Raw genomic sequence first — 21,441 nt, forward strand, 5'->3', positions numbered from 1 at the left:
TGGGCACCCGTCATGGATGCTTTAGCTGAGATTCCTGCATCGCAGGGGTTGGTCTAGATGACCCCTGGGGTCCCTTCCAAGTCTAAAATTCTTTGAATCTGTGATTCCTCTGGTTGGCCCCTGTGAGAACAGGATGCTGGGCAAGATAGATCCATGCTCTTATGACAGTAACATGGGACAGGAAGGAAGGGTGCTGAGGGGAAAAGAATAATCTTTTTGGTTTTTTACTCTACCCAGAGGAGGAGGTCAATGTTCACATGTGCTGACTGGCGAAGCTAATCTAGAAGCACCTTCACTGCATTAAATCATTGATGAGGAACTCATCAAAGTTCCTCTCCCTGGTCCTTGGAACTATTCCCAGGCCAAACCCCACCCTGGCCATGCGTCACACCCTGCGAGTTTTTGCCCTGGCTGCAATGTGTCCTTGGGTGGCTCCTCATTGCCTGCATGGGTGAGAGAGAGATTTGTGTGAGTGTGTCCAGAAACAAGCCTCCTGTACAAAGGTCATTTACATCCATTGCTCCACCCCCTTTTGCCTCTGACCCCGCCCACCTCTGTCATGTGGCCCTTGGAAGGTTGCCCAGAAGAGAATGCAGCCGCCAAAGCTGGACAAGTTTGCCCACCTCTGGATTACGACTAACACATTCTTTATCCCTCCAGGATAAAAGCTCTGGGAAAATCAACCTGTTTCAGTAAATTTGCAACAAAGATCAGTGTAAATTGAGGTGATTAGTTGCCGCTCTCTCTCCAGGATGCTGCTGAGAAACCTCTAGCCATACATCACCCTCATTTGATGTGAATTGGCCATCCTAGCTCTTGACAGCATGCACAATGGAGCCAGTTCACACATTCAGCTGTTGCTTACCTCCCAAGGTAATTGAATGAGAAGGCAGAAACCCGAGGCAAGAGAGTGGACTATGTATTCATTCCAACTGCAGGTAAGCAGATTGCCACTATAAAAAAAATATCCCTGAAAGTAAATAGCAAGCACCTGAGATGGTTGAGTTGAAGCAGGATGAGGCTCTTCTTTTTCCCTCTGCTGCTCAAGATCACTCAACCTTCTCTAGAGGAATACAGGACTCGGAGAATAACAACCAAAATAGAAATACAATGAGCCTGGCCCATGAAATAGTCTTGGCTGAGATATTATCTTCAGAGTTACAGGAAGAAACCCGAAACTCCCAGAAATCCCAGACTTCATCTATGGGCTCCCAGACGGAAAACAATGACTGCTATCCTCAGGACTGGCTGCTCTCTATAAATAGCAAGCACAGTCCAGCAATCTCCTTGCTCTGCTGGTTTTCTACTTGCAGGGAGGTTTCTGTGTTTGTTTGCTCAGTAATATGTGGCAGCTGAATGGACAGTCCATTCTACCGCTTCAGGTCTCTTGCAATTCATTCTGCTACATGTGGCGACCAGGCCCAAATATGGAGTGACCGAGTGATGTATAATCAAAGTGAGGCATCTAATCTGCACAAGGAAAGAGTTCCAACTGGCCACTTTCTTCTGTTGTAACAGTTACTGGAATTAATGTTATATATTTTATTGTGGGCACCCAAGTACATAGGCACTTGCTGGCTCATCAGAATTTCCTTCTGGTGTGGAAGAATTGAAAACATTTTCTTTCCACCCCTGCAAACTGGCATATAGTCAAATTCCCAAATCAGATTTCTCTCTGTGTGTGTAGAATCCTGTGCATGTGAAAGTCACAAAGAACAAACACTGGCTTATCTATAATCATTGCTTCTAACACACACGGGGGGGGGGGGGGGCTCTGATGATTCCAGCTTGGCTCTGAAGTATAAGGGCAAAAATCGCTTGAAAGGCAAATTCCTTTGCTAGTAAAACATAGTTGCTTTCAAAAGGTGCAAGCCCTCAAATTTCCCTAGTGGCATTTTTTTAATGCTTTTGTAGGAGAAGGTAGCAGTTTCATACACTCAAATCTTTTCTGGCACATAAACCACAAATGGCCTGAGGGCAACCGGTTATGAGCAAAGAAAAACTTTGAATCAAACTCCCAATCGCTTCTCCCCCCCCCCCCACTTTCTCTCCACTGTTTTACATTAATAATATTGATAAGCTACACAAATCACATTCTCAGAAGCGTCAACTACAAATGATTCAGGACAGAACTTCATATGAAGCAGGCATGCCCAGGTTTTCAGGGCTAACAAGGGGTTGGGGGGCAGCGGCAGGGAAGACTGGCAGCAGGGAGGGGTGATGTACTCTTCCCATACTTTCCTACAAGCTACCCCTCACCCCCCAAAAAATTCTGTTAGGTTCACAAGACTAGGACCCCAGAAACAAGGAATTGGGGTGGGAAACAGACAAGGAGGGCATTCAACAAGGGGAAATTTTAGGGTACAGAGTGGATTAAGAGCCCACCCCACCCCACCGCCCCACTGACTGATGCCTCCTCCACTCTACATTTATGCCAGAATGAGGAAGTACATTTATATAACATGTGCAGTTCTGCACTGAAGTTCACATGCAATTGTGGCTGTCAAGTGATAAGCTACTTTGGTTGATCAATTATCTTAAAAATTTTAAACTGCACAATATCAGCATAAGCTGCTTATTCAGGTCCTGGGAGGAACTGCAAAATTAGTTAGCTGCTGAATTATCAAAAGTTAACCACTCATTACTAGTAAGCTAATTTAAGAAAGAAAGAAGTTTTTCTCTACCGTGGTACCTCTGGTTACGTACTTAATCATTCTGGAGGTCCGTTCTTAACCTAAAACTGTTCTTAACCTGAAGCACCACTTTAGCTAATGGAGCCTCCTGCTGCTGCTGCGCCGCCGGAGCACGATTTCTGTTCTCAACCTGAAGCAAAGTTCTTAACCTGAAGCACTATTTCTGGGTTAGCAGAGTCTGTATCCTGAAGCGTCTGTAACCCAAGGTACCCCTGTATTGCAGTAACACACCAGAAGCAAACTAGCCTTAAGAAACATGATAAATTGTGCCCTATTCAGTAACGCATCAAAACCATTAGATTGCAGCGCATGTATCAGTGCTGTTTATTCCGAGACATACGTTCCAATTATTAGGCCAGTGATACACATTGAAATGGAAATGTTTATCTAAAAAGTGTGTGGTTTTAATAAAAACATCAAAACCAAAAGAGCCTTAACAACAATTGTTCCCTGTGCCCAGAACCAAACTAGTCACCACCAATATCACCACCATCAAGTAAATAAAGTCGGGTAAGTAATACACCAAGGGACACAGGTGGCGCTGTGGGTTAAAGCCTCAGCACCTAGGACTTGCTGATCGAAAGGTCGGCGGTTCGAATCCCTGCTGCGGGGTGCGCTCCCGCTGCTCGGTCCCAGCGCCTGCCAACCTAGCAGTTCAAAAGCACCTCCGGGTGCAAGTAGATAAATAGGGACCGCTTACTAGCGGGAAGGTAAACGGCGTTTCCGTGTGCAGCTCTGGCTCACCAGAGCAGCGATGTCACACTGGGCATGTGACCCGGAAGTGTCTCCGGACAGCGCTGGCCCCTGGCCTCTTAAGTGAGATGGGCGCACAACCCCAGAGTCTGGCAAGACTGGCCCGTACGGGCAGGGGTACCTTTACCTTTACCTTAAGTAATACACCAGAACCAAAGCAGTCACAGCCAGCACCACAGCGTGTCTTTAACTTGCAGCCATGCTGTTTAAACTTTGCCATCACCAATCAATCAGTCCAAGGATACAATCATCCATGGTTAGCTATCTTGTGGAGCTCCCATTAATTTCAGTATCACAGACAACTCTGAGGCAAGGTAAGCTGCAGCAGCGATACACCCGGCATAGGTTGCTCCTTTCGGGACCCCCTTCCGCAATTCACAAGCAAGCAATTTGTGCCATTTCCCTCTGCCTTGACATGGAAGATGCAGCCAGTAGATGGAGAAACCTTGGAGTTGGCATGGCCTGTAAAAGCCAGCTACATTATAACAAGAAAAGTGCTGGCATGAGATTGGCAACTGGAGAGATAAAGGCAGGAGATCAAGGAGCTGTGTTTATCCTAATTTCCATCACCATATGCTTCTCTGGAACAATTTCAAATGCCAAAAGGAATCTATGAGGGATGGAGTAGTGGGGAATAGGATACTTTTATAGGCTACCAGCTGCTTACATCATTGTGTCAGCCAGAAATCCACACTCCTCATGTCAACAGTGTCATGGAAATAGTGTGTGCATTTCAGAATCAGTGGTATGGCGAGAAGAGCATTGGGAAAGACTGGTACAACCTTCAGCCTCCACATTCAGAAGGAATGTCGCCTATGAGGATGGCTGGGCAGCAGCCATTCAAAGTGGAGGCTACGCCATGGCAACCCAGCTCTAGCTCTACCCACATATACTGTGATGTCATGTTAGTGTGTCATGAAGGTGGCACATGCTGAGGATGGGTGGGGCTTGCTGAGGCACAACTCTGCCCCATGAGATGTGGTGCAGTGGCTTCTCCATCCAAAGGCCCTGGGCAGGATCTAACCATGACAAGAGAATTTCCCCACCCTGATAGGTCCACTCAATACTTCTGAATTTCTAGTATCAACACTCTTTCACCCTTGAGGAAAGCACAGCTCAATAGGAGAAAAGCACAGCATACATACATACATATACATATACATATACATATACATATATATATATATATATATATATATATATATATATATATATATATATATAATCTACGAAAGCATATATATATATATATATATATATATATATATATATATATATATATATATATGCAAAAAGTTCAACCCCTGGCATCTCCAGGTAAAAAGGATCATGGAAAGGGCCCCTTCTGCTAGGAGAACAGGACAGCCACTGCCAGTCAATACATGCGGTGTAGTGGTTAGTGTGTTGGGCGAGAACCTGGGGTACCTGAGTTCAAATCCCCGCTTGGCCATGAAGCGCACTGAGTAATCTTGGGCCACTCACCGTCTCTCAGCCTAACCTACCTCACAGGATTGTTGTGAGTATAGGAATGGGCAGCGGGAGAACTATGGACACCGCCTTGAGTTCATTGGTAGGATATTAATGTAATAAAAAAATAAAAATAATAGCATTGGGGTGGCAACTCTGAGAATAGTACTAGATGGGCCACTGCTATAAGGGACGTATCAGCAGGCTGGATGGGCCTTTAGCTTTGCAGGAGTACATAAAATCTTTGGCAAACCCCAAAATGGACCAATGAGCACTGAGGATGCCCAGTGGCCATGCAATGCCGTCTGGCTATTGGGAAGGGGAATTTGAAACTAGTGGGTGGGAAATGGAATGAAGTGCCTGGGATTCTGAACAGGAGCACTCAGTGTTGCAACATTTTGTTGTCGATCCGTTCTCTTTTCCAATGCAGGGCTATGTTAAAGGAGAGCAAAAGGCACTGATTGAACTTTCCCTCCCACTGTGTAGCAGAACTTCGCTTTCCCCAAAGCAAGAAGCACTGGCTCAGATCATCCAACGGATTCTTTCTTTGTACCTCATCAAAACCTAAGACGAGTGAGATCACAAGTTCAATGCAACCAGAGTCCTGTTCTCTTCATTTCCAACAACAGTCAAGGAACTCACATGAACCCTTTGGTGTCTGGGTTGTCTCATCAGAATTGCTAGACATCATACTTCAGCCAGCACAAAGTGGACTGTAGTCCTTGAGAGCTTATAATCACAGGAGAGAGGGGGAGAAATAGAGGAATGGGGGCTGTGGGGCTGTGCTATTCACTGACCACTTCTTTAGTTTACAAGCATTTTAATTCTGCTCACACATTTCCAAGATGGTTGTTGTTTTTCCTTACATTTCTATGCAACCTCTCCTCCATCCTGGAAGGCAAAGCATCATTCATGTGCTTCCTGTGCAGTCATCCATCTAGAAACGGATCAGACCTAAACCGCCTTAGCTTCAGTAAGGTGGTAGTCACATATGCCTTCCGGCCAAAGCCTGGAGAAAAGGCATTGGTGGATGCTGATTGCTTGAAGTGAAAGCATTGATTTCCCAGATTCTGCACTTGCTCCCAGTCAGCCTGACTCTAGGCTTCTCTGTTCTTTCGCTCCCCCGGCTTCCAAAGTGCTCTTTGCAGCCACCTCTTTCCCCACAACTGGTGCCCTGACCTGATCTGGATACATCCTGTCTCTGGAGCCTGGGTAAGGTTAGCCCTTTTGAAAGTAATCCATATGTACAAAATACGGATGGGGAACAGGGAGTGGGGGTCCTGCCACTGGAACCACTACTGACACCTTGTGCATCACAGACCCTGCCCACCTCAAAGCATGAATGTTGAGCAGGATGTTGGCAGGAGCGCTGGCTTGCATTCAGCTCCATGTGATTGGGATCTTGCCATGCAGCTCTCCAGACTACATGGAGCACATGTGCATGTTCAGCTGGATGTGGATAGACTGTGGGGAGGCAGCAGGCTCAGTGGCTAGGTGTGGGCCCAGTGGCACAGCTCTGCTGTTTTTTTGAAAGTGGCTATTTGAACCCATTCAAACTAACATCTCCTTTCCCATACAAAAATCAGCAGTGTTTTACAGCATCCTGTTACTGATGCCACTCCCTGGACAAATGAAGCGCTTCTGAAACATCAGAGCATCTCAATCAGCAGCAGAATATGGGGAGAAATAGCAGTCAGGCCTTTGAAAGCAGACAGACATTTTTCAGATCATCTCATAGATAAGAGAGTCTGCTGATTAAGATTCTATCAAGTGTGTCTTCTCCCAGCATGGATCTTATTGGATATGTGGAAGCTCCTTTGTTTTCATTTCTGAGACCATGTGAAGGTTGCATACTCTGAAAGAAGACAGGGGTGTCAGACCTTGCCATACCCTACCCAGTTATGCAGAGGTAGAAGGGAGACAGGCTAAAGCCGGATCTGTGCTGGTTGACGCATGGTAACATTAAGGTCTGTAGGGTGCCATTGCATTCCTGATGCAACCATTCATAGAATAGAATCATAGAATCATAGAGTTGGAAGAGACCACAAGGGCCATCGAGTCCAACCCCCTGCCAAGCAGGAAACACCATCAGAGCACTCCTGACATATGGTTGTCAAGCCTCTGCTTAAAGACCTCCAAAGAAGGAGACTCCACCACACTCCTTGGCAGCAAATTCCACTGTTGAACAGCTCTTACTGTCAGGAAGTTCTTCCTAATGTTTAGGTGGAATCTTCTTTCTTGTAGTTTGGATCCATTGCTCTGTGTCCGCTTCTCTGGAGCAGCAAAAAACAACCTTTCTCCCTCCTCTATGTGACATCCTTATATATATTTGAACATGGCTATAATATCACCCCTTAACCTCCTCTTCTCCAGGCTAAACATGCCTAGCTCCCTTAGCCATTCCTCATAAGGCATCGTTTCCAGGCCTTTAACCATTTTGGTTGCCCTCCTCTGGACACGTTCCAGTTTGTCAGTGTCCTTCTTGAGCGCCATTTCTCCCCATATTCAGAGCGCCATGAGACTGAGATGCTTCCCTGCCCCCGCACCCCCAAGCTGACCAGAATGTCTCCCCCCTCCTGCACTGGAGATGGCGGTGATGAAGGACCTGGCCAGGTTGGGAGGGACAGAGGCTGCAATTATGTCTTCAGGAGGAGCCCTGAGTCTTTAAATGTGTCACTGATTGGGACCCAATTAATTTGGATGACCAGCGCTTGTCCTATAAACACTTATTTTGTTTTTTAATTAAGCGCTTCCAAGTTCAACAGGAGAAGAGGGGGAACTTCCACCTATCCATCAGTAGAGCTTTTTGCCCTGGTCAAGCAAGGGACCCCTACAGGCATATCCAAGTGTCAATGAGGAACACAAGACTCTTTTAGTCTCCCTCTGAACTCAGCAGAAACTGTGGCTACAGCTCACCTCCTGCAGTGAAGCGTGACCAGAGCTGGATCCAGGCCATGGATTTTATTTTGCTGTAGAATTAGGCGGGATCCCTGGGTCTGTCACATCCCTTCCCAGAGAACCCTCTGTTGTGAGAAAGTCTAGCTAGATGGAGCACATGTCTGATTTAGCCCGACAACGTCGGCTGTGTTTCCCATGCAAAATTCATAGCCAGGAATGGGCCAATTATGTTCCCACTGAGTCCCATTGGGCTGCATTGCCTTTTGGTTGGTTTCCTTCAGCATGGGAAAATTGAGAGGGATGTGTGTGAGAAAGAGCTATTCCACCTTTTTGACATTCACCCACTGATTTATTCACCCCATATGCTGGTGCTTCTCCACCGAAGTGCCATGGGTAATCCATAATTATTAATTATGAAAACCAAGAGCAGAGTCATCCATTGCATACAGCCAGGCAAAGATAAATGACCTGATCTCTTCTTATAAGGCCAGGGCGAGATGTTGTTTTATTGGGGATTTATTGGACACACTGCTGGATAATACAGTCTGAATGCAGCTGCACAATGAATCTTAAATTAAATGGGGAATGGAAAGCGAGGTAGGCCTGAGAACAAGGCGACACAACATGTATTATGGCAGAGCAGAGTGCCCTATAGCAAAATTGCTCTTCTGAAAATCACAATTTATTATTTAGTGGCTACACTTGTATCCAGCTCTTCTTCCAGAAGAACACACAACAGCTTACATATGGTAATAGCCTGGGCTGCCATCTATTCCCAAATGCAAACGGTTACTATTCCAAAACAAAGCAGCAGCCCCAAAAGGAAAGAATGTTGAAACAGATTCAAACCACACTCAAAACAGAATTAAATCAGGACAGGACAAGCAAATCTCCACTCAAATAGCCAATGTCAATCCTGAAAAGTGACTAATAACTACTCATTTACAGGCCCTTGGACGTGGTTCCACAAGAATTTTAATGATTATTACTAGGGGCTGCTGCCCCTGGTCACCCTACTCACTAACTCCACCTACCCACAGAACCCTTTGTCAACTGCCCTGAAACCACAGCTGACCCCCCCCCCCCGCTCTCTTAGCCCCTTCCAGATCACCCCTCCCTCTCCCCCTGCAGCTCACCTCTCTCCCCACTCTTTCTTAAAGAAGGGGAGGTGCTTCACAGAGTAACGCCTCCCTTACACCTCTCTGTTGAGCCCTTGTCCTATCACACCCCATTCCTCGTATCCATGCAGCTCCCAGCACCAGGGCAAGAGGTGCTGGTTTGGGTCGTGTCCTGAGCTCCTGGGGACTGGCAATTTGGCAACAAGGTGGGGGTGGCAGGTACACAAGGATGGGGGGTTTAAGGAATGTGAGGGAACGGGGGTTGGCATGGGGCCGGAAAGTGGGTTTGGTGGGGTATAGGCAGTTTGGCAGGCAATGCAGCAGCCCCTAGTTTTTTGTGGGGGGGAGGTGTCTCACATCTTAAAGGTTTTGAGTTCTGCTGGATTTTGTCCATCAATCTGAGATGTTACAAGATTCAATAGCTTATAAAGACCCCAAATAGATTTGGCACTTGCATTTGTAGGAAATCTATAAAACTTTATTTTCTGCCACAGTTCCATTTCAATGCTTACTTCAGATCTCAGCTCAGCCACCACTGCACTGGGTGTTCAGCACTTCCATCTGGGTTGCGCTCTGCAATAGTGACAGAATCACTATCCTTTTTAAAAAAAATGCAGGGGAGGGGGGAAAATGGGGGGGGGGGAGAGAAGCCAGAGGCAGAGAAAATGTGAACTGAAAAAGACAAGGCAGAGACCGAGCAACAGAAAGGAAGAAAAATGAAGTAAATTGCTCTCCTTCAGCCTTGACTTCCCATCTATAAAATGGGAATAATAGATTGCTTTTGAAGGTGGACATCTATGATTTAATTTAGAAGTATCTGCATAACAAACCAATGTATTAGTTGGGCAGCTGTGCTTGTTCAGGGCACACAACTCCCTAATTCAGGATGGAAATCTTATTTTAAAGAACACTGGGTTCACCTGTACTTTAAATGGATTCTCAGCCCTGCAGAAACAGACATGATTATTCTATAAGCCCAATTAAGGATGTTATTAAACCTGTTACCACTGCACATTAAAGTCATATTAAGAATGCAGAGATATTAAGGTTAGGTGCCTTGTATGAATGAAGTCATTCCATCTACACTGCTGAAAATCATTAGGTGAGGGAATTCCCTCCAGTTCATGCTAGATCAGTTTACATTCTGAATGGGTACAGAGTGTGCCAAGTCATTTCAACTGCACATTAACAGAGGGCTTGGGTGCCAGTGAGCATTATAGAATTAAGGCTTTTAATCCTGCAGCAGGAACAAGGAGAGTGGGGGTGGTGAGAATCTAATTAGGAATAAGATACCTTTAAAAAAAATGTGGCCAGGCCTGGGTTGTTGATTACTTGATAGAATTTTGCACATCAATATCAGATCACTGACTGAGTGATGTATTAGCATCGTTAACACTGGAAGCTTATAAACCTGTACCTGTTAGGTTAAACCCAGGAACAGATTTATCAGGAGATTCTGGGCAAGTTGAATAATTACAGAACCACATTTCAGGACCTTTTCACTCCACAGCTGTTAACAGCTGTCAACCCCTAAAAGCAGAATGGGGAAACCTATGCGCCAAGCACTTTGAACATGCCTATTTACTCAGCTTTGCAAACCACAAGACACAGTGTGATATTTAAGCATTTGCCTGGTAGCCGCCATGTGCAATAAGGATTTGCATGCAGGTGAGTGAGTGGGCTAGAGTACTCTATGCCTCCTCCCTGCCCAGTATAGAAACCTAGCTGGCTTCTAGAGGATGGAATACCCATCCTCAGCACCAGTGTTAAAAACTGAGATATGAAAGCTAGGCGCTAAATGGCACCTCAGTTATAATACTGCCTCTCTCAGTGCACAATTTATTTTTAGTGAAGGATATACTGCTCTAGGGACATCCTCCCCCCAAAAGTAGGCACACATTGTATTATGCCTATTTCATTGCTTGTACCAATTTCAAATGGGTTAGTATTCTTTCTGCCAATCAACACTCCAGAAGAGCTCATGACCCACTCTGAGAACCAGTCACTTAGAGAAGTCAATACCATGCAATATTATTTTTTTTGTAAACTATTTTTATTTCATTTCAAAAGGAGTATAAAAACACACAGGTATAAATGCAAACACTAGGGATAAATAACCCATAAACAAATTCTCACATGTAAGGCAAATTGGTAGGTGACACTTGAGACATCCATGTACACAAACTGTCTCGTATAATAAATGGGAAGGGTACTGATACTGACAAAACACCAGGAAGTCTCCCATTATCCCCTCCCCCAAGGCCTTTACCACCATTTTAAAGTTCTAAGAAGGTTCCTCAGTAAGACTTGGTCAGAATTCAATGCCCTTTCCAGCTGAATTGTCACACTGGATGCTCTTGATGGTCATTCTGATCTTAATGCTGCTCAAGCCAATGAATTCCCTTTGCAAGCAATTTCCTGCCGACACACAGACAAAGCAGCCTTGCCAAGTTCCTTTCTCCTTTTCTTCCTTTCTCCTCTTGATGCAGTTATGATGACCCCTGTCAAATGAGAATTGGATGGGAACTTGTTTTTTATTGGTATCGATGTGTATCTGCTTGCCTGCCTGCCTGCCCGCGCATAGATGTATCAGAGCCAACATGCATAAATCTATGCACCAGACATCCTTAACTCTAAAGATAGCTTATCTACCTGGAAAAACAATATCTCATAGTAATGATCACTTAAGAAATACAGATCTGATGCACTGAGCAGTATCATTCATTTATCGCTATGACAGATAAAATTAATATCATGCATAGTCATCAAATACATATGTCAGGAATGACAGCTCACTGTCTGTCACTCCTAGGTTTTTAAAGAACACTGCACTGTCCTTTCTATTATCTACTGATGTATTACACCAATTCCACTTTGATTGATGAGCCGGAGGATCCCACAGTGGAGATTAAGCAGGCTTGCCAAACAATGCCATTGCGGTTCACTGTCCAACAGAATCGGCTCCCTTGGCTCAGCGTTGTTCTCAGTGCAACAGGTAGCAGATGACAATGAGGGGAAACAGCATCAATGTATGTGTGCATGTTGCATAAAACAGTCAGCACTGAGTGTAACGGAAATCAGCACCAGTTGTTTCTATTACCTGCATATGCTATGCAACTCTCACATATTTGAATGTGCTTTCCTATTTAGTCACTGGGAAAAGCAAGGATTTAAGCATGGGGCAGCAGTGCTACCTTCTGACCATTGGAAATCTCACCCAGCCTCCTCTCTAGCTTGAGCAATCCCATCAAAAATTGTTTACATGTATTTCCAACAACTTGTGTCTGGGTTTTTTTTACAATATAAAAACAATGATTCTAGAGATGCTGAATTCAGTTCACATTGCCAAATTATGTGCTTGCACAACCCTGCCCAGGATTCTTAACGCATTCAACAAAATAACTTACGAAAGAGAATGGGGAAGGGGTAATTAAGAGCAGCCAATAACCTGAAATCAAAGCAGAAATGTTAGTCTACCAAGACTACGGCCAGGGAGCACAGCTCCTCATTCACAGATACAAGAACTCTCCTTTCCTTCCACGCTGACTGTTAAATGGTTACTAGATCCGCCTGCTTTGAAATGAACAAGTAGAATAGACTCTGTCCTAACTATTACCACTAAGAATGCAACTAGCCTAAGATTCTGAGGGTTGATTGATCTGTGGAGATCATACTGACACAGGCAATAAGTGTTTGCTTAAGCATCTCAGCTGGACTCATGCCAGTTTCAGGACTGCAGACATTTCTGAAGAAGCTGGATGTGTATGCAGATTCCTCTAGCCTTCAACTAGAGTAGTAGTTCTGCCCTGTGGTATGTGCTACAGGCAGAGGCAAGTAAACGCAAAAGCCTGCAGTCTGTACCACCCAAAATAGATATTCTAGGCTTGCATGTTGGATGACACCTGCCATTTTAAAAGGTGTACTTCCCAAGAAGCTTAGCATTAAATCTACACAGGGATGCTGTTAGTTCACATATACATACACTGTTTTTTAAAAAAATGAACAGGCATTTATATTGCACAGTTCAAGTGTTTAAGCAAATTTATCTGGAATCCTTACACCAACCCTGAAAGTTAGGTCAAGATTGCCCCCATAATGTAGATGGAGGGGAGAGAGGGATATTTTATTTATTGCTACACAGTGAGATTATGGTGAACATGTGATTTGAACCACAGATCTCCTCACTCACTCCCTCACTCAAATCTACTTAACTACTACAGATTAAACTTCCTCCTGCCTAAGCTCATCCCCCCCCCCTTTTGCAAAGCAGCCACCTGGAGAGATGCAGAGGGGGGCTCCAGCAGAGGCCTTAACACACTTCTTCAATGTAGAACCACATCACCCATTTGTTTTGCCATCACTACTGTACTCTTGCTGCTTCTGCCAAACTGTATCCATGACCCACAGTCACTTGTCAGCTACTGTTAGACTCTTGTGGGCGGTTTGCGAACAAGGCTGTGTGCAGCCAGCTCAGAAAGCCCATTCTGTCTCCCTTACCGGCTTGTGAGTGAGAGCAGGAGACAGTGAGGCAATTGCAAAGAAGCCCTGCTTAGCTGCTAAGTGGCGAAAAAGAGCTCCTCTTGCCAGGAGAAAGGACTTGCCCATCTCTCCCTGTCCCCAGCCGCAGTGGTACTTACATGCTCCTTAGAAAACTGATATACCACTTCCAACCCCCAGTGCCATCAGCACCAGCTTCCTTGTCGCAGCTGTATCAGATGGAAGAGGCTGCAGCTCAGTGGGAAAGCACATATTCTGCAGGCAGGAGATCCCAGGTTCAATCCCTGGCATCTCCAGGGGCATGGGAAACTTGTGGCCCTCTAGATGTGGTTGGACTCCACTCCCCATCAGCACAGCCAGTGGCCAGGGATGAAGGACCTGCAGTCCAGTAACATCTGGAGAGCACCCTGTTGTACACCCTGCCCCTGATGTAGGCGGCAGATAGACCAGGGAGCAAGGAGTGGAGAAAATCCCTCTCTGCCTGGGACCCAGAGCAGACACTATGGGATGAGATGCTGCTTCCTAAGTTCTCATCCTGCAAATATATTTGTTGCAAAACTTGGATTTTCTTGGCACACAGTTTCTACAGAGAGATTCCCACCCCCCGACTGGCACATGGCCTTATCTATACTTCTTCATTCATGCCTTGTTAACCTTGCCTCTTCCATTCCCCTCTTCTTTCTGTTATATGCTCGCCTAATCCTTTGCGCCCCCCCCCCGCTGACTTTCAACATTTTATACCGTAAGCTCATTGGGGTAGGAAGTTACCTTATTTTTTCCTTGTAATTTTCACTAAAGTCCCATGTTTGCTGCATGAGCTATGAAGAACAAATCAACAAAGAAAATACAAAAAACAACAACAACCCTACCCTAAATACTCTGGGAGAGAATTTCAGTCCACCTGAATATTGCATAAGAAGCTTCAAAGTTCTCCTTCTCAATAAATTCACTTCTAGTGGACATATGGAACACGAGGAAGCAGAGCAGGAGTCCATACACAGATCCAATTGCATAAATCAAGACCTAAACAGAAGCGACACGTTCCTTTCCCATTATGAAGACTGAGTGAGCCACTAGCCATTCTGCACACCCTTCCCTGCCATTTAAATTTGCATCATAGGCCCACTGGGAGTCAACGCTCTGCTTTGCTGTCAGCTGTTCTGGGGCAACATCCCAAGAAGGGAGGGCTCAGGGATAAAGGATATGCTTTGCATGAATAAGGCTGCTGGTTCAGATAAGGAATCAAGGCAGCAAAACTGGGAAGCCCTTGGGTCAGAACACTAGAAAGCTGCTACCAGACAGAGTTGTCATAATCAGCCTGGATTGGGGTGGGGAACTCCTGAGCATCACCTTCCCTCAACAAGCCATTTTTTGGGGGCTGCATGCCAGCAGTGGGAGGCGCCAGAGCCACAAGTGGGTGGGATTTGTAGGACTGCAGGGTCGCACAGAACCCTCTTGCATTCTCTCTGGGTTCCTCTAGATCAGTGTTTCCCAACCTTGTGCCTCCAGCTGTTTTTGAACTACAACTCCCATCATCCCTGGCTAGCAAGACCAGTGGCAAGGGATGATGGGAATTGTAGTCCAAAAACAGCTGGAGGCACAAGGTTGGGAAACACTGCTCTAGATTGCTGGGTTTGGAGGAGGTGCCTACTGCATTATGTCATTGACGCAGTTAGACTGCATTGGTGGTGGATTTATAGTGGGCTGCTCAATATGATTCCGCCTTATTAGTTGTTCTGTGATGCTTCCCCAATGTCACCACATTATTGCTTCCTGGATGGGCACTCCTGTGCTATAGTGCAACAGAAGCAGGAGAACAACAACCCTGGAATGGTCATGGTATGGAAAGTTACAGGATTTCAGCAGGAAGCTACAGGGCATGCACTGAGTGGCAATGCAGCAGTACATGGGCCCTAAAACATGCACAGTATTGAAAGTGGGACCATGTATATCCACCTGATATTGTTATGAATGTATAATATATAAGAGACATGTGGAGGATTTCTCTCTCTCTCTCACACACACACACACACAGAGAGAGAGAGAGAGAGAGAGAGAGAGAGAGAGAGAGAGAGAGAAAGAAAGAAAGAAAGAAAGAAAGAAAGAAAGAAAGAAAGAAAGAAAGAAAGAAAGAAAGAAAGAAAGAAAGAAAGAAAGGAAGGAAGAAGAGGCAGCAATCCCAGAAAGGTAACCCAGAGAATAAGATCTGCAATTAGGCCAGGGCCTGGAGGTTGCCCACCACTGGCTAGGCAGACCAGTGTGACTCGGTATAACAGCACTTATAGTGGTATAACATACAGAAGTTGAAGTCCCTAGAATACCAGTTTATTTGAAAAGGTGCTACCACACAGTTCAAATTGGGAAACACAGAACAGACTCCTTGAATCTGCCCTTTCCAATCACTGTAGTATATTCAGACTCTGTCTATTCTGCCACACTTCCACTAGCAATGGCGGGCCATGGCATCTCAAATTACAGCAGCACCCTGTGTGATGCCAAAATTCGGCACCCCCTGCCTCCTGCACTCCATTTCTAAATCGAAGTTGCGGCATCCCCTGTGGTGCCTCCAAGGCTCAGTGCCCAGTGCTCCCCTAAATTGGCCTCTGGCTTGTGGCCAGACTAAGATCATACAGCATCTCCTGCCCTTGAGGCCTCTGAGGTTGTCCACCAAACACTTTCTAAGGAGCCCTTCCTGCCCCATTGCTCAGTGTCCTCCTCTTCTTGCACCTATTCTTCCTCTTAAGTTCCTGTGCACCACTCTACTGACCTCTCAGGAGCTCTTCCCACTCACTTTGCTACCCTCAGTGTGCCACATACAATCCTTCCTAGGCCTGGGGCCACCAACCTTATCTTCCCTCTGAAGAGCTGAACAGCAGCCTTTCCACTGGACAGCTGCTTCCTCCCCTGAACCCTTGGAATGTTTTGGACATTCTGTGACATCACACCAGGCTAGCCAGTCTGAGGCAGAGACTCCATTGCCACAATGTGTGCGTGTGTGTAAAAATATGTGCACATCAACACACACACAGTGACATTGCAAGCCTGGCCCTTCCCTGCCCCCGCTTCCTCCTCCGATCTCATGTTTCATAGGGTAATTTAATCCACTTCCCCTGAAAATAGGCCACTTTCCCTCAGTAATGTTTCCTCTGTTTAACAAAGAAGGTGGAAATCAGTCTGGTTCTTTCGGTTGTTATGCCCCCTCCCTCCTCCCCCAGGCAGAGATGCTCCACAGCTCTGAGTGAAGTCAACTGGAAATAGAGAGAGGAAGAGACATAGAGAGAGAACGCATTACTTCCCCTCTGCCCACCCCAACCTCTCCAGCAGTAGGGAAATAGAGGAAAAAATAATACCAAAAGGTCATTTTCCTGATGTATGGATGTGCACAGTGGGCTGCAGGGCCCCCGGAAGGCAGCTGGGAAATAGTAATATCTCTCTCTCTCTCTCTCTCTCTCTCCCATTTGATTTCTGGCTGCAATGCGCATGTTTGCAGAACCGAAAAGCGACTGGAACCTGGTGGACTGAAAAAGCCCTAAAGGGGGACTCGTAAAGGAAGAAGATTGGACATGATATAATTGCTATTATTCTTATTTACCAGAGGGTTGCAGGCTCGGTTGCTTCTGTAACGTGGAACTAACCATGTTATGAAATCGGATTTCAGAAAACAATAAAAACCATCACTTTGCCCCCACTGTGCTGTAATGTATATGGATCCCTGAGCAGAGGCAGGTTCAAGTCCCAGGCTCCGACATTAACCCATTGGGTGGCCTCAGGAGGAAAGCACTCCTTGCTCAGCCCGGAATAAAATGCTAGGTGTTAGCCACTCATTTATGGCATCTGTTAGTACAATAGGGGGTGATTGCCATGGGCTGAGAAGGGCTTCAAAGGAGCAGATTGGACAAATGCATAGGGAAAAGTCTGTCCATGGGGTGCAAACCTCAATGGCCAGCATGCACCCTTCTAGGTTCAGAGGCAGCAAAGTCAGCTGACCTATAATTCCCTATCCTTGCTCCACATCATTGTTTGGCAACCCCACAGAGAAAACCAGCTGAAGAGAAAAGCAGGAGGTGGGAGAACATGAGAGCTGACGTGGTGTAGTGGTTAGAGTGCCAGGCTAGGACCTAGAAGACCAGGGTTCAAATCCCCACTCAGCCACAAAGCTCACTGCCTTTCAGCCCAGCCTCCCTCACAGGGTTGTTGTGGGAATTAAATGCATGTCACCTTGCGCTCCTTGCAGGAAAAAGGTGGGGTATAAATGCAATTAAAAATAATAGCAATAAATTAATAACTCAAATGTCTGGCTGCCATTTTCAGCGGCAGTAGTCACAAATCACGTGTCACCTCTATGTCTGCCTCTAGTGAGGCCCCAAGGCTACCTGGGGTCAAATCCAACTTGGGAAAGTCCGTGGGAAAATAAGGTCTCAGTTCCTCATCTGTGAGATGGGGGGGGGGGGAAGGATCTGCCATAGGGCCCCACTGGTATACCTTTTCAGATGCTGGAAAGGTTGGGAAGAGAAACTCTCTCAGGTATATATTCAGATCATGTCAAAGGTGAGGAGTGAATTTGATAAGTTGCTGTAGGTTCAGTTTGTGCCTCTGTCTGTCTGGAAGAGTCTATCAAGCACTCCTTCAGAATTTCCTTCAGGCTTGTGATGGGTGCCTGGCAAGACATCATCAGTGCCCCTCTCCCTTTACTCACAAATGGAAGCCTATTCAAGCAGCAAGCACAATCAGATGGCTCAAACAAGCAAGTCAAGTCACATGAAAAAAACGTTTTTGAAAACATACCACCTTTCCAGCTGGTGGCATAGCTAAAGTCTGTTCCACATAAACTTAAAAAGACTTCTCATAAATTAATATTCAGGTGGTATTTGACATGGACTGATACGATGCAAAGGAGTGGTGGGAGGTACCAGTTGGGGAACCCCCAAGGGAACCCCTCGGGGAAGAAGTCTCAGAGCCAAGGGACTGGTGATGGTACGATGATACCTGGTCAGAGGGAGAAGATGGGGCAGACTGGGAGGAGGAGGAAGTGTCAGAAGCTGAAGAGGCAACAGGGTTTAGTGAGAAGGAAGAGGCTGTGGCAGAGAGCAGTCCAGAGGTAGAAACAGAGGCTGGAGATGAGGGGCCACTAGAGCCAGAGAGGAGACAGGCTGCTGAGGAAGCCAGGGATCTCCTCCTCCTTCTGTGACCAGTTATTCCCCCCCCCCCATGTCTCCTAGAACACAGAGAGGAATGAAGAGTGCAGAGCATAGAGAAACAAGATGAAGGAGCCTCAGGCTGCTGGGGAAGGATCTAGGGGAGGAGAAGACTTAAGGAACTCTGGGAAGACAGGGACCTTCATTCCTCGCAACTGCCTCAAGAGCTACGGGGGCAAGAGCTACTGGGAAGAGTTCCCATACTCATACTTTATTCTTTGAATGAAGAGTTAACCACGCTGACATCTTGTGAGTTATTGCTGACCTGACCCAGACATCCACCCTGACCAAATGGGAGGAGCAACAAATGGGAATTCTACCTTTGTACAGTAGGCTAGTTTCTGCGCACATCCCTCTCCGTCCTCCAAGACAAGCAAAAGGCAAGACCATAATTCAGGGACACATTCCAGCCAGGCAAAAACACATCTGGCCTCCAGGCCTGTCGTTCCCCACACCTGGATTGTGTGATGTCTTTATGTGAAAGGGTGATTTGTGTCCAATCTACTCTACAGACCTTTTCACTGGGCTCTCTGGCAACTTTAGAGCCTCTGCCATTTTTCCTACCTCACCCTCCACTGGAGGCAGACATGCTCCCCTTGCTGTTGCATCAAAGTACTTTCATCCCAAAGACATTAATGGTTGGGTCTGTTCTGAGTATGACTAGCATGGGACATCACTGGAGAGTACCAGGTTGCAGAGCCCTTAGCCAGGTGGATGGCAACTAGACAGGAAGGGTGCTTAACCAGCTTGTTCTGGTGCACATGGCGGCGCCACTGCAGCAGATCCTTACAACATACTCATGGGATTGGGATGCCAGCCAAATAATGGAATAGGGCAAAGGGGATGGAACACACGGTTCTGACTCACATTTGGAATGCCTCTCACATATCCTGCAATTCCCTTTGCTTCTGTGGGCAGGGCAGACCCACCAGCCTTTTCAACCTTTCTGCATTAGATCTGAAGCATCTTTCATCACTGGTTTGGATGCTTTCCAACCATCTCCTCTTTAACAGAGCACAGCTGCCCAGACTATGACCCTAGACCGCCAGTGAGGCCTGATCAATACAAAGCAGAAGGGCTCTAATAATACACCCAGTGTCGTTTTTACTTAACTGTGCTGTTGGCAAAAGGGGGAAATGGGTGTGTGTGTAAAAAAGCAAAATCCAAACAGACCGTGACCCACATGACAAATGACATGTTCCAGGGTGATCTGTCCCATGAGGCTCTTTTCTGCCATCTCTCTTTACAGCAAGGGATGTGACTGGAGGCTGTAACATGATTTGACAGCGACATGGAAACACAAGGGGTTTTCGAGGAAAGCCAGATACTCTTGAGACAGATGAGGGCTGCAATAGTACATATATTTCCAAGAGCTATGATTTGCACTTGGGAATCATTCAGCCAACTTAGGTTCCTGTATATTACCACCATACATTAATATAACACTCTTGCTTGAAGGGGTGCACCATACCCCCCTCCAGCTACTCCCCTTCTTGTTCACCTCACAGTGTGATAGAAACATAGCTTAGCAATATGAACAAACTTGAGGTGAAGCAGCCCGCCCACAATCCTCTGGAATGTGTCAAGAGGGTGAGGTCAGAAGCATCCACTTCCAGGTTTCAACATAACAGTGCTTTGTCATTACATCTAACAAGGACAAACTGTCATTTAAGCCACAGTTTATTGAATCAAATCCCAAGGAGACAATGCTTTCTGATCCTGACATGTTCTAATAAACCATAATTTAAAGTAACCACAGCTCTTAAATTCAGAGGTAATGAACTGCAGCTGGTTTAAACAAAGATTTGGATACTCCCACTCTCTTCCTCTGATGGGAACCCAGATTGGAATAGATATCAATAATCCATGCCATCCAAGATTGCTTGCAGCTGCCCCACCAAAACTCTCCATCAGCTTCCTCCAAAAGTGGGTTATTCTAACCCAGGGCTGATTTCTTTAGAAGTGGTCACACCTCAAGATCTACCCACACTGGAAGAATGGCAGATGCAACTGATGGACTATATGCAACTGGCGGAGATGACTGGCAGAATCCGGGACCTGGGAGAAGAAAGGATGGAAGAAGATTGGAAGAAATTTAAGATTTACTTACAAAAATATTATGAATTATTGGAATGTTAAAAAAGATGCTTAGTTATAAATAATTGGCCATCACTAAAATAGATCAGGAACTGATGACAAGAGAGATTAAGAAAAACAAATTTGCAGGAGAACAATTTTATTGTAATTAAATAAGCGGTTTTAAAATTTGGAAATAAGATGATAATTTGCTGGACAAAATTTATTAATGATGCAAATGGGAGTGGGAGGCGTGAGGAAGTTCAAAGAGGATATGAAATTTTGTTAAACAAAGTAATACTGTTTATTGTTATTGGATGCTTTTTTCTTTTCTGTAAAAACCTTAATAAATATTTTTTTAAAAAAAAGAAGAAGAAGAAGAAGTGGTCACACCAACGCCCATTTCAATGTAGCAGGAACCACCCCCTCGCACACTGAAGTGTTGGTCGCACTCTGGACCCAACCCTCTGCTAGATTTAATTAGCCAAGCAGGACGGAGGGATTGTCACCAGCACCTTTGTCCACATCAGCAAACTGCATAAACAGAAACCATTCCTACAGCACATCACTGACTCTGGCATTGCGTGCTTCAACTGGAACTGCAACAACTGCGGCGTCAAGGTCCCTCTGTTCCTCTTATAGCTCCCTGTGTTACCACCTGAACACCTCTGCAACTGCAGCAGATAACAAATCAACCCCGAATCTTCTTCACATGCCACCCCATCTCCCGTCATCCACTTGCCT

General features: G+C 45.8%; 1 protein-coding gene and 1 long non-coding RNA gene across 5 annotated transcripts in view; one reads left to right on the forward strand and one right to left on the reverse strand.

Annotated features, from left to right (window-relative positions):
- The window catches only part of OLFM2 (olfactomedin 2), a 186,579-nt gene that overhangs the window by 81,754 nt on the left and 83,384 nt on the right, over window positions 1–21,441 (reverse strand). The window contains exon 1 of one of the 4 annotated variants that reach the window (XM_081898149.1): window positions 4,114–4,297. The exons of the other annotated variants lie outside the window; for them this stretch is intronic. The gene's annotated coding sequence lies outside the window, so the exon portion shown is untranslated. Of the gene's footprint in view, window positions 1–4,113; window positions 4,298–21,441 lie in introns of those variants that run through there. 4 annotated transcript variants of the gene reach the window in all.
- On the forward strand, window positions 4,755–5,509 carry LOC309362603. Its single transcript, XR_014165030.1, has 2 exons — window positions 4,755–5,016; window positions 5,344–5,509. It is a non-coding gene; the product is annotated as an uncharacterized lncRNA (long non-coding RNA).

The sequence above is a fragment of the Podarcis melisellensis genome (assembly GCF_964234715.1).
Source record: "Podarcis melisellensis genome assembly, chromosome: 2".
Lineage (NCBI taxonomy): Eukaryota > Metazoa > Chordata > Lepidosauria > Squamata > Lacertidae > Podarcis > Podarcis melisellensis.